Source organism: Phyllostomus hastatus, unplaced genomic scaffold (genome assembly GCF_019186645.2).
Source record: "Phyllostomus hastatus isolate PE091 unplaced genomic scaffold, TTU_PhHast_1.1 phas_scaffold_28, whole genome shotgun sequence".
NCBI classification, from domain to species: Eukaryota; Metazoa; Chordata; class Mammalia; order Chiroptera; family Phyllostomidae; genus Phyllostomus; species Phyllostomus hastatus.
Genome location: NW_025334022.1, coordinates 20792524 through 20804742, shown reverse-complemented (window position 1 = coordinate 20804742; position 12219 = coordinate 20792524). Strand labels below are relative to the sequence as shown.

The 12219-nt window shown below is 35.1% G+C and overlaps 1 pseudogene; it reads left to right on the top strand.

Moving 5' to 3' along the window:
- The first annotated feature begins 460 nt into the window (after positions 1–460).
- On the top strand, positions 461–801 carry LOC123805187 (annotated as a pseudogene).
- The last annotated feature ends 11418 nt before the right edge of the window (positions 802–12219 follow it).

Below are 12219 nucleotides of genomic sequence, written 5' to 3'. Positions count from 1 at the left end.
GTATTCTGTCTAGGGTTTTTGCATCTGTATTCATCATAGGTAATAGTCTGTAGTTTTCTTTTTGTGTGTTATTCTTGCTAGGTTTTGGTATCAGGGTTATGTTGGCTTCATAAAATGTGTTAGGAAGTATTGCCTCTTCTTCAATGTTTTAGAAGAGTTGGATAAGGATAGCTATCAAATCTTTGAATGTTTGGTAAAATCAACTAGTAAAGCTATCTAGTCCTGGACTTTTACTTTTTGGGAGGAAACCAACAAACTTTTGTTAACACTGAATAAAAGAGAAGGCACAAATAAACACTATTAAGAAATAAAAGGAGCATCCAGTCACTGAGTGGCCACCAGGACTCAGCAGCCTCCCCTCCCTGTTTGCTTCCTGAGGCTCTGCTCCCCCTTCTCCTGCCATAGCCTTCCTTCCACAGGCCATTTCCACTGAGGAAGAGGAATCACATCATTGAATCATATGTCTACTACCCAGAACATTCACTTTTTCAACCCCTTTGCTGGTGCATGTAAGGGTGATATTCTGCTTCCTGCTGCCACTGAGCATTATATCCAAGTAAGGATTCAACAGAGAAACAGCAGGAAGACTTTTACTACTGTCCAAGTGATCACTGATGATTATAATAAAAATAATGAGTGAAGGTGTTTAAGGAGAAATTTTCCTGCAATGGTACTGTAATTGAGCATCTAGAATATGGAGAAGTAATTCAGCTACAGGGTGACCAGCACAAGAACATATGCTAATTCCTCATAGAGACTGGACTGGCTAAGGAAGATGAGCTGGAAGTTCATGGGTTTTAAGTCCTTTGGGCTCACTGAAATTTATGTGAGGATTTCTTGCAATGAGTGGAATTTCCCTTCTGTCCCTTATCACAAGTTTAAAAACCTCAAAGCTTGTATAATGTAACTGCTTGGAGCCTGCTTTTAACTTGGATTAGTGTAATGCCTTCACGAAATAAACTGAAAAGAGCCATGCTGTCTAGCTTTGAAGTCCCTCATTTAAACAGAGGTCAAGCAGTAGGCGCCTGGCAGTGTCCAGTCTGAAACAAAGCAATAACATAATGTTTCAGCCAAGGCCAGAGCTCCAAGACCACAAACGGCTATGTCTGGACATAAGCTCGTTAGCAGAGTTCCCTGCTGTAAGAAAAATGTTACCACCTGTACAATGTTTGGTGAAGGTTAGAGGAGAGGATGGGTTAGGCAGCAGCAGCATCTGTACCACTATTGGGAGCCTTGGGTACTCAAAGATCTCCAACATAACTATGTGGGTAGAGTTTAGAGCAGCCATCTACCAAATAGTGAGGTGAAAAGAACTTTTGGCTTGCCACCAAGGTTTATTTCACCAAACATATACTAGCTAATTGATGTTCAAACACCAGAATGCAAGGTCAAGCTTCTATCAGAGTTAAACTTTTGACAAGGGAACCAATTTTAAACTGATATGTCAATCATTTCAACTTAATAGCAACAGCTGCCCAGGGCCATGTGATCTCAAACTGATTTGGGGCTTTTTTTTTCCTTCAGTTTTAATGTTATATAATATATTTAAACCTTTATTTATATAAAACTTGTTTTCATGCTAATGATGGCTATGAATTTCTTCAGCTGAACAAACTGTGTGGTCATATTGTATCTGAGGCAAAAGGAAGAAAAAAAACCTGTTTTCAGAAACAAAAAAGGGAGCATAACCATAAATACAGTGATGAATTTCGTAATTACCAAGATAATTCTAAGGAAACATTACACCAATAAATTTAAATGTTTAAATAATCTAAACAATTCCCTGTATCAAAACTGATTCAAGAAGGAACAGAAAACTCAAGTAGATATAAAAATCATTAAAAACATCAAATCAATATTTTCACCAATATGTCCCCTAAAGCAAGGGATACAAAGGAAATAATAAACAAATGGGACTACATCAAATTAAAAAGCTTCTGCTTTAAGTGGAACCTAATCAACAAAACAAACAAGTGAGCAAAATAGAACCAGAGACATGGAAATAAAGAACAAACTGACAGTAACTAGGAGGGAGGGGAATAATGGAGAAAAAAAAGGGGAAGGGTCATCAAGGAACACATAAAAAACCCATGGACAAAGACAACTGGGGGAGGATTCAGTGTGGGAGGTGGGGGTGGGCAGGGCAGGGGAGAGTAATGAGGAGAAAATGGAGACAACTGTAATTGAACAGCAATAAAATTTTTAAAAATATACCAAATCATTAATTAAAAATATTTTTCCATAAAAGGCACCAGACTTGAATGTTTATAGGAGATTTCTACCAAGTCATTTCATTTTTGGCATGTTACCAAGGTTGGTTTTGGATTAAAAATTCATTAATTTACATATTTATGAATTAAGAGAGGAAATTAATGTAATCACCTCTATGAATGCTGAAAAAATAGCATTTAAACCCCATTCGTGATTAAAGGGCTTACTTGAAGCCCTTAAAGAGAAAAGTTGTCTTATATACTGATAGAGTATCAACCAATATCAACCAAAAACTTACCAATAAGTTCACAATTAATGGTGAAAGTTTATGAGCATACCTTCTAAAATCAGGAACAAGAGAAGGATGCTTCTTAATATTGCTTCTATTTAACATATCGCTAGAGACACCAGTCAGTACACTAAGGGAAGAAAAAGAAATGAGAGATATAAAGACTGGGAAACAAACAGTCATCAATTTTATTTAATAGGATTATGTACATAGAATTAATTAGAGTTCAGAAAGACTAAATTCTATTCCCATTTTACAGATGAGGCAGAGAAACTTCAAATGTCCAACATCATATAGTTAGTATATAATGCTACTTTATTTTTCCCTTTCTGGTCATGACACCACCATCAATCCAGTCCCATAAATCAGAAACCTAGAAGTCACCTCTTAAAAATCTCTCCCTTACCTAAGAATGTCCAGTACATCACAAAATATCCCTCCATATTTCTCCTAACAATGGCCCCCAAACTGATTTCTTTGTGATCACTGTTTGTATTAACATTTAAATAGTGTCTGCCATGAGACATGCACTTTCCTAAATGCTTTACAAATCTGAACTCATTTATCATTTGTATTAACTATTTTATTGTTGTTCTATTACAGTTGTCCGAATTTTTCCCCCTTTGCTCTCTTCTGCCCTACCTATCCCCTGCTCCCACAGTCAATCTCCACCCTGCTGTCCACGTCTGTGGGTCATTCATACATGTTCTTTGACTAGTCTCTTCCCCTTCTTTCTACCATTATCCCTCTCCCTTAATTGATAAATGTTGATAACTTAAATTGATAAATGTTGAGTGTGCTCTGACTGCTCCACTGACAAGCTATTCCCCCATTTTCTCCCTTTTCTCGAGCCTCCCTATTTCTTGAGACACAATATTGAAATTAGGCCAATTAATAACTCTACAGTGGCCTTTCAGTGTTTGAGTGAAAGAAAGTTGTGCATCTCTCATTTTAAATCAAAAGCTAGAAATAATTATGCTTAGTGAGGAAAGCCTGTTGAAAACTGAGATAGGCCAAAAGCTAGGCCTCTTCTGTCAAACAGTTAACCAGGTTGTGGATGCAATGGAGAAGTTCTTGAAGGAAATTAAAAGTACTACTACAGTGAACACACAAATGATAAAAAAAGAAAGTCAGCCTTATTGCTGGTATGGAGAAAGTTTTAGTGGTCTAGATAGATCAAACCAGCCACATTATGTTAAGCCAAATCCTAATCCAGAGCAAGAACCTAACTCTCTTTAATTCTATGAAGGCTGAGACAGGTGAGGTAGCTGTAGAAGAAAAGTTTAAAGCTAGCAGAGGTTCGTTTAGGAAGTTTAAAAAAAACCATTTTCATACCATAAACATGTAAGTAAAGAAGCGAGTGCTGATATAAAAGCTACAGCAAGTTATCCAGAAGATCTAGCTAAGATAATTAATAAAGGTGGCTATACTACACAACAGATTATCAACATTGAAGAAACAGCCTTATATTAAAAGAAGATGACATCTAGGACTTGCATAGCTAGAGAAGAGAAGTCAATACCTGGCTTCAAAGCTTCAAAAGACAAGCTGACTCTCTTGTTAGGGGCTAATACAGCTGGTGACTTTAAGTTGAGGCCACTGTTTACTTACCATTCCAAAAATCCTAGCACCCTTAACAATGATGCTAAATCTACTCTTCCTGTGCTCTATAAATGGAACAACAAAGCCTGGATGACACATCTGTTTACAACATGTTTTGCTGAATATTTTAAGCCCACTGTTGAGAACTACTGCTAAGAAAAAAAAATTCTTTCAAAATACCACTGTTTGTTGACAATGTGTCTGGTCACCCAAGAGGTCTGATGGAGATTTACAATGAAATTAATGTTTTTGTGCCTCCTAAAACCACATACGTACTTCAGCCTTTGGACCAAGAAGTAATTTCAACTTTTCAGTCTTATTATTTAAGAAATACATTTTGTAGTGCTATAGCTGCCATTGGTGGTGATTCTTCTGATGGATCTGAGCAAAGTAAATTGATAACTTCCTGAAAAGGATTCACCATTCTAAATGCCATTAAGAACATTCATGTGTCATGGGAAGAGGTCAAAATATCAACATTAACAGGAGTTTGGAAGAAGTTGATTCCAACCCTCATGGATAACTTTGAGGGGTTCAAAATTTCAGTGGAGGAAGTAACTGCAGATGTGGTGAAAATTTCAAAAGAATTAGAATTAGAAGTAGAGCTTGTATATGTGACTGAATTGTGGTACTCGCAAGATAAAATTTTAATGGATGAGGAGTTGCTTCTTATGGATAGGCAAAGTGGTTTCTTTAGATGGAATCTACCACTAGTGAATGAATGAATGAATGAATGAATAAATAAATAAATAAATAAATATTAAAAGTTTACTAAATGGAAAAAAGATTGTTGAAATCATAAAAACAGATTAGAATATTATAGAAACTTACTTGAAAAAGCAGCAGCAGGGTTTCAGAAGATCATCTCTAATTTTGAAAAATGTTTTACTGTGGGTAAAATGCTATCAAACAGCATCACATGCTACAGAGAGATTGTTTATGACATGAATTGTCAATCTATGTGGCAACTTTTACTGTTGTTTTATTTTAAGAAATTACCACAGCAACCCCAGCCTTCTCCAACTACCACCCTTATCAGTCAGCAGCCATTAACCAAGCAAGAACCTCCGCCAACAAAAAGATTATAACTTGGTGAAGGCTGAGATGATGGTCAGCCTTTTTAGAAATAAATTATTTTAAATTAAGGTGTGTACATTGTTTTTTAGACATAATGATATTACACACTTAATAGACTACAGTATACTATAAATATAACTTTTATATGCACTGGGAAACCAAAAAAATTGTGTGACATACTTTATGGTGATATTTATTGCTTTGGTCTGGAATTCAACCTGCAATATCTTTGTGGTATGCCTTTAATTCCACTACCAAAAAATTCTTTGGTGACTTACTATTTTTTAGTAAACTAAGAAAAAATATAATATCTTTATCATGACCAAGAAAGCCTTGTATATTCTGCTCTCTACTAATCTCTCTAGCATCATATTGCATTCTCTTCATCACTCCGTAGTCTATCCATAATATTTTAATAATTACACTGTCCCCTCTAACCAATGCCAGGTCCTTCACACCTGCTATTTTTCTTTCCTCCTCTATCCACTTGATTAATTTGAATTCATGTTTCATATCTCACTTCAAATATCACTAACTCAAAAAAAACTTATCCCTGACCCCTCTATTATAGGTTTTCAACTCACTGTGAATCTCTCTTTCATAGAACTTAGAACAACTGCTATTTTACATTTTATTTGTGTGTTTATATTATTTTATGTCCTTATACTACAAGAGAAGACATATCTTTTTTCATTTGTGATTATATCATCAGGGCTTAACACAGTGCCTGGTACCATATAAATGCTCAATAAGGATTAGAGGAAGGAAAAAGGAAAGATAAAGGAATGAAAATAAAAGGAGGAAGGAGGGAAAGGGGAAAGGAAAGAGAGGGAAGGAGGGAGGGAAAGAACTAGGCCTTAAACCCAAGTCTTTCTGATACCAGAGTCCCTGCTATGTGGTATCCTATGATGTAAAATATTAATAGATTTAAAATAGACTGTATGCACCCATTTTAAAACTGATCAAATATTTATTGGGCACCTGCTATGTGACAGGTATTATACTAGGATATAATGAAGGAACATGTATATTTGTGTGTGCACATGAATGTGAATGTCTGACATAGAAAAGATTATTAGTGGTAATGTCTTGGGGCTGGGATTACTTGTGTTTCACATAATGTTATTTGTACTTTTTGGCACACTCTAATAAATATGTATTCTCTTTGAATTAGAGAAAACAATTATTCTTAAAAGAAATATACATTCTGACAAAATTTGACTCACTCTATAGAACTAGTAACTGACCTATACAGATTTCACTGTCCCTTTACTCAACGATGTTTTCTTCTGCTGCTTCCTATATCAAAGATCATAGATACCATATAACTAATGAAGAAAGGATTAGTAAAGAAGAGATTGAAAACCACAATCAGCATAGGGTGCATTTCATTTTCATATATCACTAAATATTCTTCTACATCACAGAAAAAATATAAAAATAGTACATAGAATCTCCATATACTGTTCAACTTGCTTTGATCTTGCATAACCATGGCATATTTATCAAAACTAAGAAATTAACATTGATATAGTACTATTAACTAAACTACAGACTTTATTCAAATTTCATACTTTTTCCACTAATATTCTTTTTCTGTACCAGGATCCAAGTCAGGATCCCACACTGCATTTAGTCATCATATCTCCTTAGCCTCCTATAGTCTCTGACAGTTACTTGATCTTTTCTTTCATGACCTTAACATTTTGAAAAGTACTAGTTAGGTATTCTGGGAAGGCAAACTCTCAATTTATATGATGTTTTCTTATGATTATACTGCATTTATGAGTTTATGAAAAGAATACCATAGAAGTGTTATACTCTTCTCAAGGCATAATATCAGGAGGTACACAATGTTAATCTTGATCACTTGGTTAAGGTGATGTCTGCCTATTTTGATGTCTGCCTGTGGCAATTATTATTATAATGTTCTACTGGTGATTATTTCCCTCATTCTGTCTATGTTTATTACTCGGAATTCTTCTCTAAGGGAGATTTGTCCCTTCTCCCTTGTTTATTTATTTATTCATTTATGTAATTTTTAAAAGATTTTCTTTATTTTAGAGAGAAGGGAAGGGAGAGAGAAAGAGAGGCAGAGAAAAATTGATGTGCAAGAGAAACATCTATAGGTTGCCTCTTGCACACCCCCAACCAGAGCCCTGGCTAGCAACCCAGGCATGCACCCTGACTGGGAATCAAACTAGTGACCTTTTGGTTTGCAGGATGACACCCAACCCACTGTGAGGGAGCCACACCAGTCGGGGTTCCCTCATTTATTTATTTATTTTTAATAAAAAACTTTATTTGAAATAATTTTAGACTCACAGGAAGCCACAAAAATAGTACAGTGAGTTTCCATATACTCTTACTCCAAAAAACAATATCTTAATATCTTACATAAGCATAGGATATTACCAAAACAGGAAATTGGCATTATAAAACATATTAACTAAACTATGAAACTTACTGAATTTCATGAGTTTTTACATGTTCTTTCTTTAGTGTGTGTGTGTAATTCCATGAAATTTTATCACATATATAGGTATGTATAACCACCACCACAATCATGATACAGACCTATCATTTATTAATATCATTATGGATGGATGGATTTTTTTGATATAATATTATCATCATTTATTTTTGCTTAAATTGTCAAACTTTGGCAATCGACTATTGGACACCCTTTTGGGTTGACTACTGTGTCTTTTTAACATACCACCTTTTTATTTTAAGAGCACCTTCTAATTTCCTGGCACTGAGATTGTCTTGTTTTGTTTTGTTTTTTAACCTAGCTCTAGAATCATCCATTTCTCCAGGGATCCCTGGTTCCTTTTTTTGGAGAGTGGTATTTAGAAACCATGATCTTCATGTTCAGTATACTTATTGCTAGTGGGTATCTCTCTTTCTAGGCCTTCTGAGTGGCTGTAGCTCAGAAATTTTACGTGTATATATAATTTCCAAACCAGAACCACAGGGCTCCCCCTTTATTTGTAATTTATTTTGCCAAAAATGAGAAATCTGGGTTTCATTATGTTCAATATATTTTCTTATTTGCTCATCCCTAGTATACACATAAAATATTTTCAGAAACACTGACCCATAGACCCATAAGAAACAAGATTAATCAATTTTTAAAATGCAAATGCTTCTGTGAGATATAGAAGCACTAAACTAATCTATGCTCAGATATAAGTAACTAATTAGAGGCCATCTTGAGAGGAATAATAGATAGCAATAGAAACTGAAATGAAGGGATTTGGGTTGAGGAAAACAAGACTGGAAGGGAATGAAGGAAAGGGAACAGAAAGGCAGAGACCAAATTCTGTCCCCTCCTTGCTCTAACTAAGGTACAAATTTGATCATGTCTCTCTTATAGCTTGGAAATTCCTTAACTCTCCATCTCTTTGATAATAGCCTAGATCAAAGAGAGCTAGCCAGAAATACCTGACATTTGGGAAAAAACATATGGGTGCATTAAGGCTGCAATAAATATTGAGGACAGGTTTCCATGAATCCAACTTCCCTATAACTTCACCAACTCAGACTTTTCTTTACAGAATTCAAATATTAGTAAAAGAAACTCCAATAAACCCCAAACCAATAGTTGCCTCCTATTCTTATTGTCATATGCCATACCTTACCCCCTCTCCTGTATATACTTTCAGGAAGACCTACAACATTGTAAGAATATTTTTCAGTTGTAGGTTTATAAGGCAGTATTATAAAATACATACTTTTTAAAACCATATATACTTGGGTTCAAATTTGGATCCAATAACCTAATTCTACCTCCCTGAAGTAAAGTAAGTCTTAATTTCCTGATGTGTAAAATATCTATATCATATTGTGCCAGAGACTAGCTAGATACTAACCAATCTAATTTCTTTCACATGACCATACAGAAAGACCATTTTGCAGCCTCCCTTGAAATTAGGTTGTGGCATTTGACTGGGTTCTGGTCAGTACAATATAAGCTGAAGTGATGTATACCACATGTAGGTCTGGCCATGAAACATCCCATGTTGTCCTCCATGCTCTCTCTCTCGGCTTGTTGGCTAGTGGAATATAGAGGCTCTAGCAGAGAATTTTGAGGAAGCTTTATATAATGGGTAATTACTAAAGATACAGAGCCTATGTGACTAAGTCACTGCTAGGAAAACTGTATGCAAAGCCATCCACCAATATTTGAATACAATGAGACATGAGTGAAAAAAATTGTATCATGTCAAGAACATTATGGTATTGTTTCTTGCAGCATCTCATATTACTTACCCTGATTCATACATGCATACTTGTTTCTATTACTCAAAAAGATATTATTGGTAAAGCACCTAGCATAGTATCTGGCACATAGTAGGGGGTTAACATGTATTGCAGTGTTATAACTATAATCTGATCTAAAATATAGACTTACAGGAAAATAGAAGATAGCTCAAAACGTGTTTGTTGAGTAGGAATGATGAAACTACATTTCCTAGTTCTTCCCCCTGCCTCTCATTTTTTATTATTCTACATAAAAATACCTGGAGATTTTAATTTCTATTTTGCTTTACCATCATAAACTTAGATGTCTAGTTTCAGTGTTTAAATTTTCATTTTTCCTATCTTATTTTATCTTAGTCCCTAAAATTTGGGGGATACTTTGGAAGATAGAGGCTTATCTATTGCCTGAATTTCAACTAACTGGAAGTCAGATCAGGTATTTCTCCCTCTACCTCTTAAGCATGATCAATCACAGCTTTATCTGACCCTGGTTTTCTCTCCAGCTTTTGGGGTAGAAATTCCTTTCCTAATTGCCTTAGATTATTATCATATAGTGAACCACTAACTAGGTTGGGTATGTCTTTCTAACATTTCAGATTATTCTCACTATAAAAGGCCTTGAAGTTTCTCTCACCCACCAGGCATAAGTACTTCAGTTTCAGAAATCATTCAAGTAACTGCCCTTGTTTAAAGAGTGTTCCTAAAGCCATCCCCCACACATCACAGCTTTCTTCTCTCAGAGATATTTTCTTTCTTTTTACAAGGCAGAAGAAAGAGAAAGAAAGCTACCAAGTCTACACCACTTCATAATTGAAAAGGTTCTTCAGTCATTCTTTTTTTTATAGAACCTTTGAAGTTTCTGTTATTTTATATTTTACCTGGAATGGATGGCATACCTACTTAAAATTTTCCTGTATAGGCAATTCTAGGAAATACCAATACCAAGCATTGGCTCAGCTAAGTCTTAATGTTTAACAAACTGTCCATTAAAAGTGTTTTGAAAGTAAATTTACATCTGCTCAGGTTTTTATCTAAGAGAAATTGAAGATCTTTTACCACTGAATAAATATTAAAGCAACAATGGGAGGCAAAATAAAGATGCTTTCAGATTTTATGCCATGAGTTCTGATTGTTCAATGTACCATTTATATTGATTTATTTTATTTTTAAAAGAGGTGTATTAAAACCAGCCCAGAATACCTCAGAGGAGTGGTTCTCCCAGTGTAGTCCCTAGACCAGCAGCATCAACTGCATCTGGAAATTTGTAGAAATGTAAATTCGTAGGCCTCACAACATACCTTCTAAATCAAAAACCCCTGGGAGTGGGGCCTAGCAAGCTGTGGTTTTACAAAGTCTCCAGGCAATTCTGAGGCAAGCTAAAGTTTGAAAACTCTTGCTTTAGAAAGTACTGTGAAGATTATGCAATGTATCTAAAAGTGGAGATGCTATTAAAGATAAAAATAATAATACCTTATAAGTCGTAACTATGGGCCAGGAACCATGTTGAGTGGGTTAGTTGGATTTAGGTCATTTAATCATCACAGAAGCCAGAAGTATTATTATTATTATTATTATTATTATTATTATTATCATCATCCCACATTACAGATGAAGAAATTTAGACATGAAGTAATTTGTATCATTTCATATAGCTAGTATGTGGAAACCCAAGTTCCAAAGCTACATCTATCTTTAGTAAAAGTCCATTCTCCTAACTAACCATGAGGTTAGTTTGTTCAACTCCTAAAGATGTTTAATCCTTTTCCCAAGTTGGCATCTGTCATCATGACTTGCCAGTGCCAAAGCATTTAACCTGGATATAGATTCTCTATAACATAGGAGTTGAGTTTCTCAAGAGTTGTATATGAATCAGTACTTTTAAAGTAAATATAATCTTGTTACTTCATTATGACTTTATTACTTGTTATATTTTCTTCAGTAAAAAGTGGTTCACAATACTTGTGTTTTCAATTTTTTCTGTCCATCAGTCTATCAATCATTTAATAATCTGTAAATAAATGCAGAGATGCACTATGTAGTTCAAGAAGTTTTTTGGAATTCCTTAGTCAAGTGAAAAAGACTTCTGAAATGCAAAAAAGAAAAAATGATCAATGATCTGTTGTTAAAACTGAGCCTGACTTTATAACATTTTTGACTAATTATAAAATGTTGAAAAACAATATTCTGGAACAGATTAATTTTGCTCATCCTGGCACCACAGAATGATAGGAAAGCCTCTCAGAAATGCAGTTTCCACTTATCCTTTAACAGTTTTAAGCATTCAAGCATTTTTCGAATGAGAGGTGTGAGGAAAACAGATTGTCCTGTTTAATGGCTTTTGCCTTTTGTGGCTGAGTGAGAGAGCTTGCCTTTCAGAGAGCTAGGAGCCAGATAAATACCCTAAATATATGGGGAGAAGAGGAAATAAGGTACTCTATTTCTTTCCTTTTCCTTTTTTTTTCTTCCTTAATCTTATCAGTACCCTAAATGCCAATGCTGCTATGAGACATAAACTGCAAAGGAGTCCTTCTCTCAGGGAAGGTCATACAGGTGGCAGACCAAGAGAGTAAGGGCAACACAGCTCCTAAGAGGCTCCATTCATAAAGCAGGGGTAAAATGAATGAAGCATTATTCTTTGGGGAGGAGGTTCTGAAAAGGTTGACCTCAGTGGAATTAGTGCAAATTTGCATAATGCTTCATTTCTTTAGAGCAAATCAAGGGTTGGTAACTAGTACATGAGGCCAGACAACATTACTGGAAGATTAATAGGACCC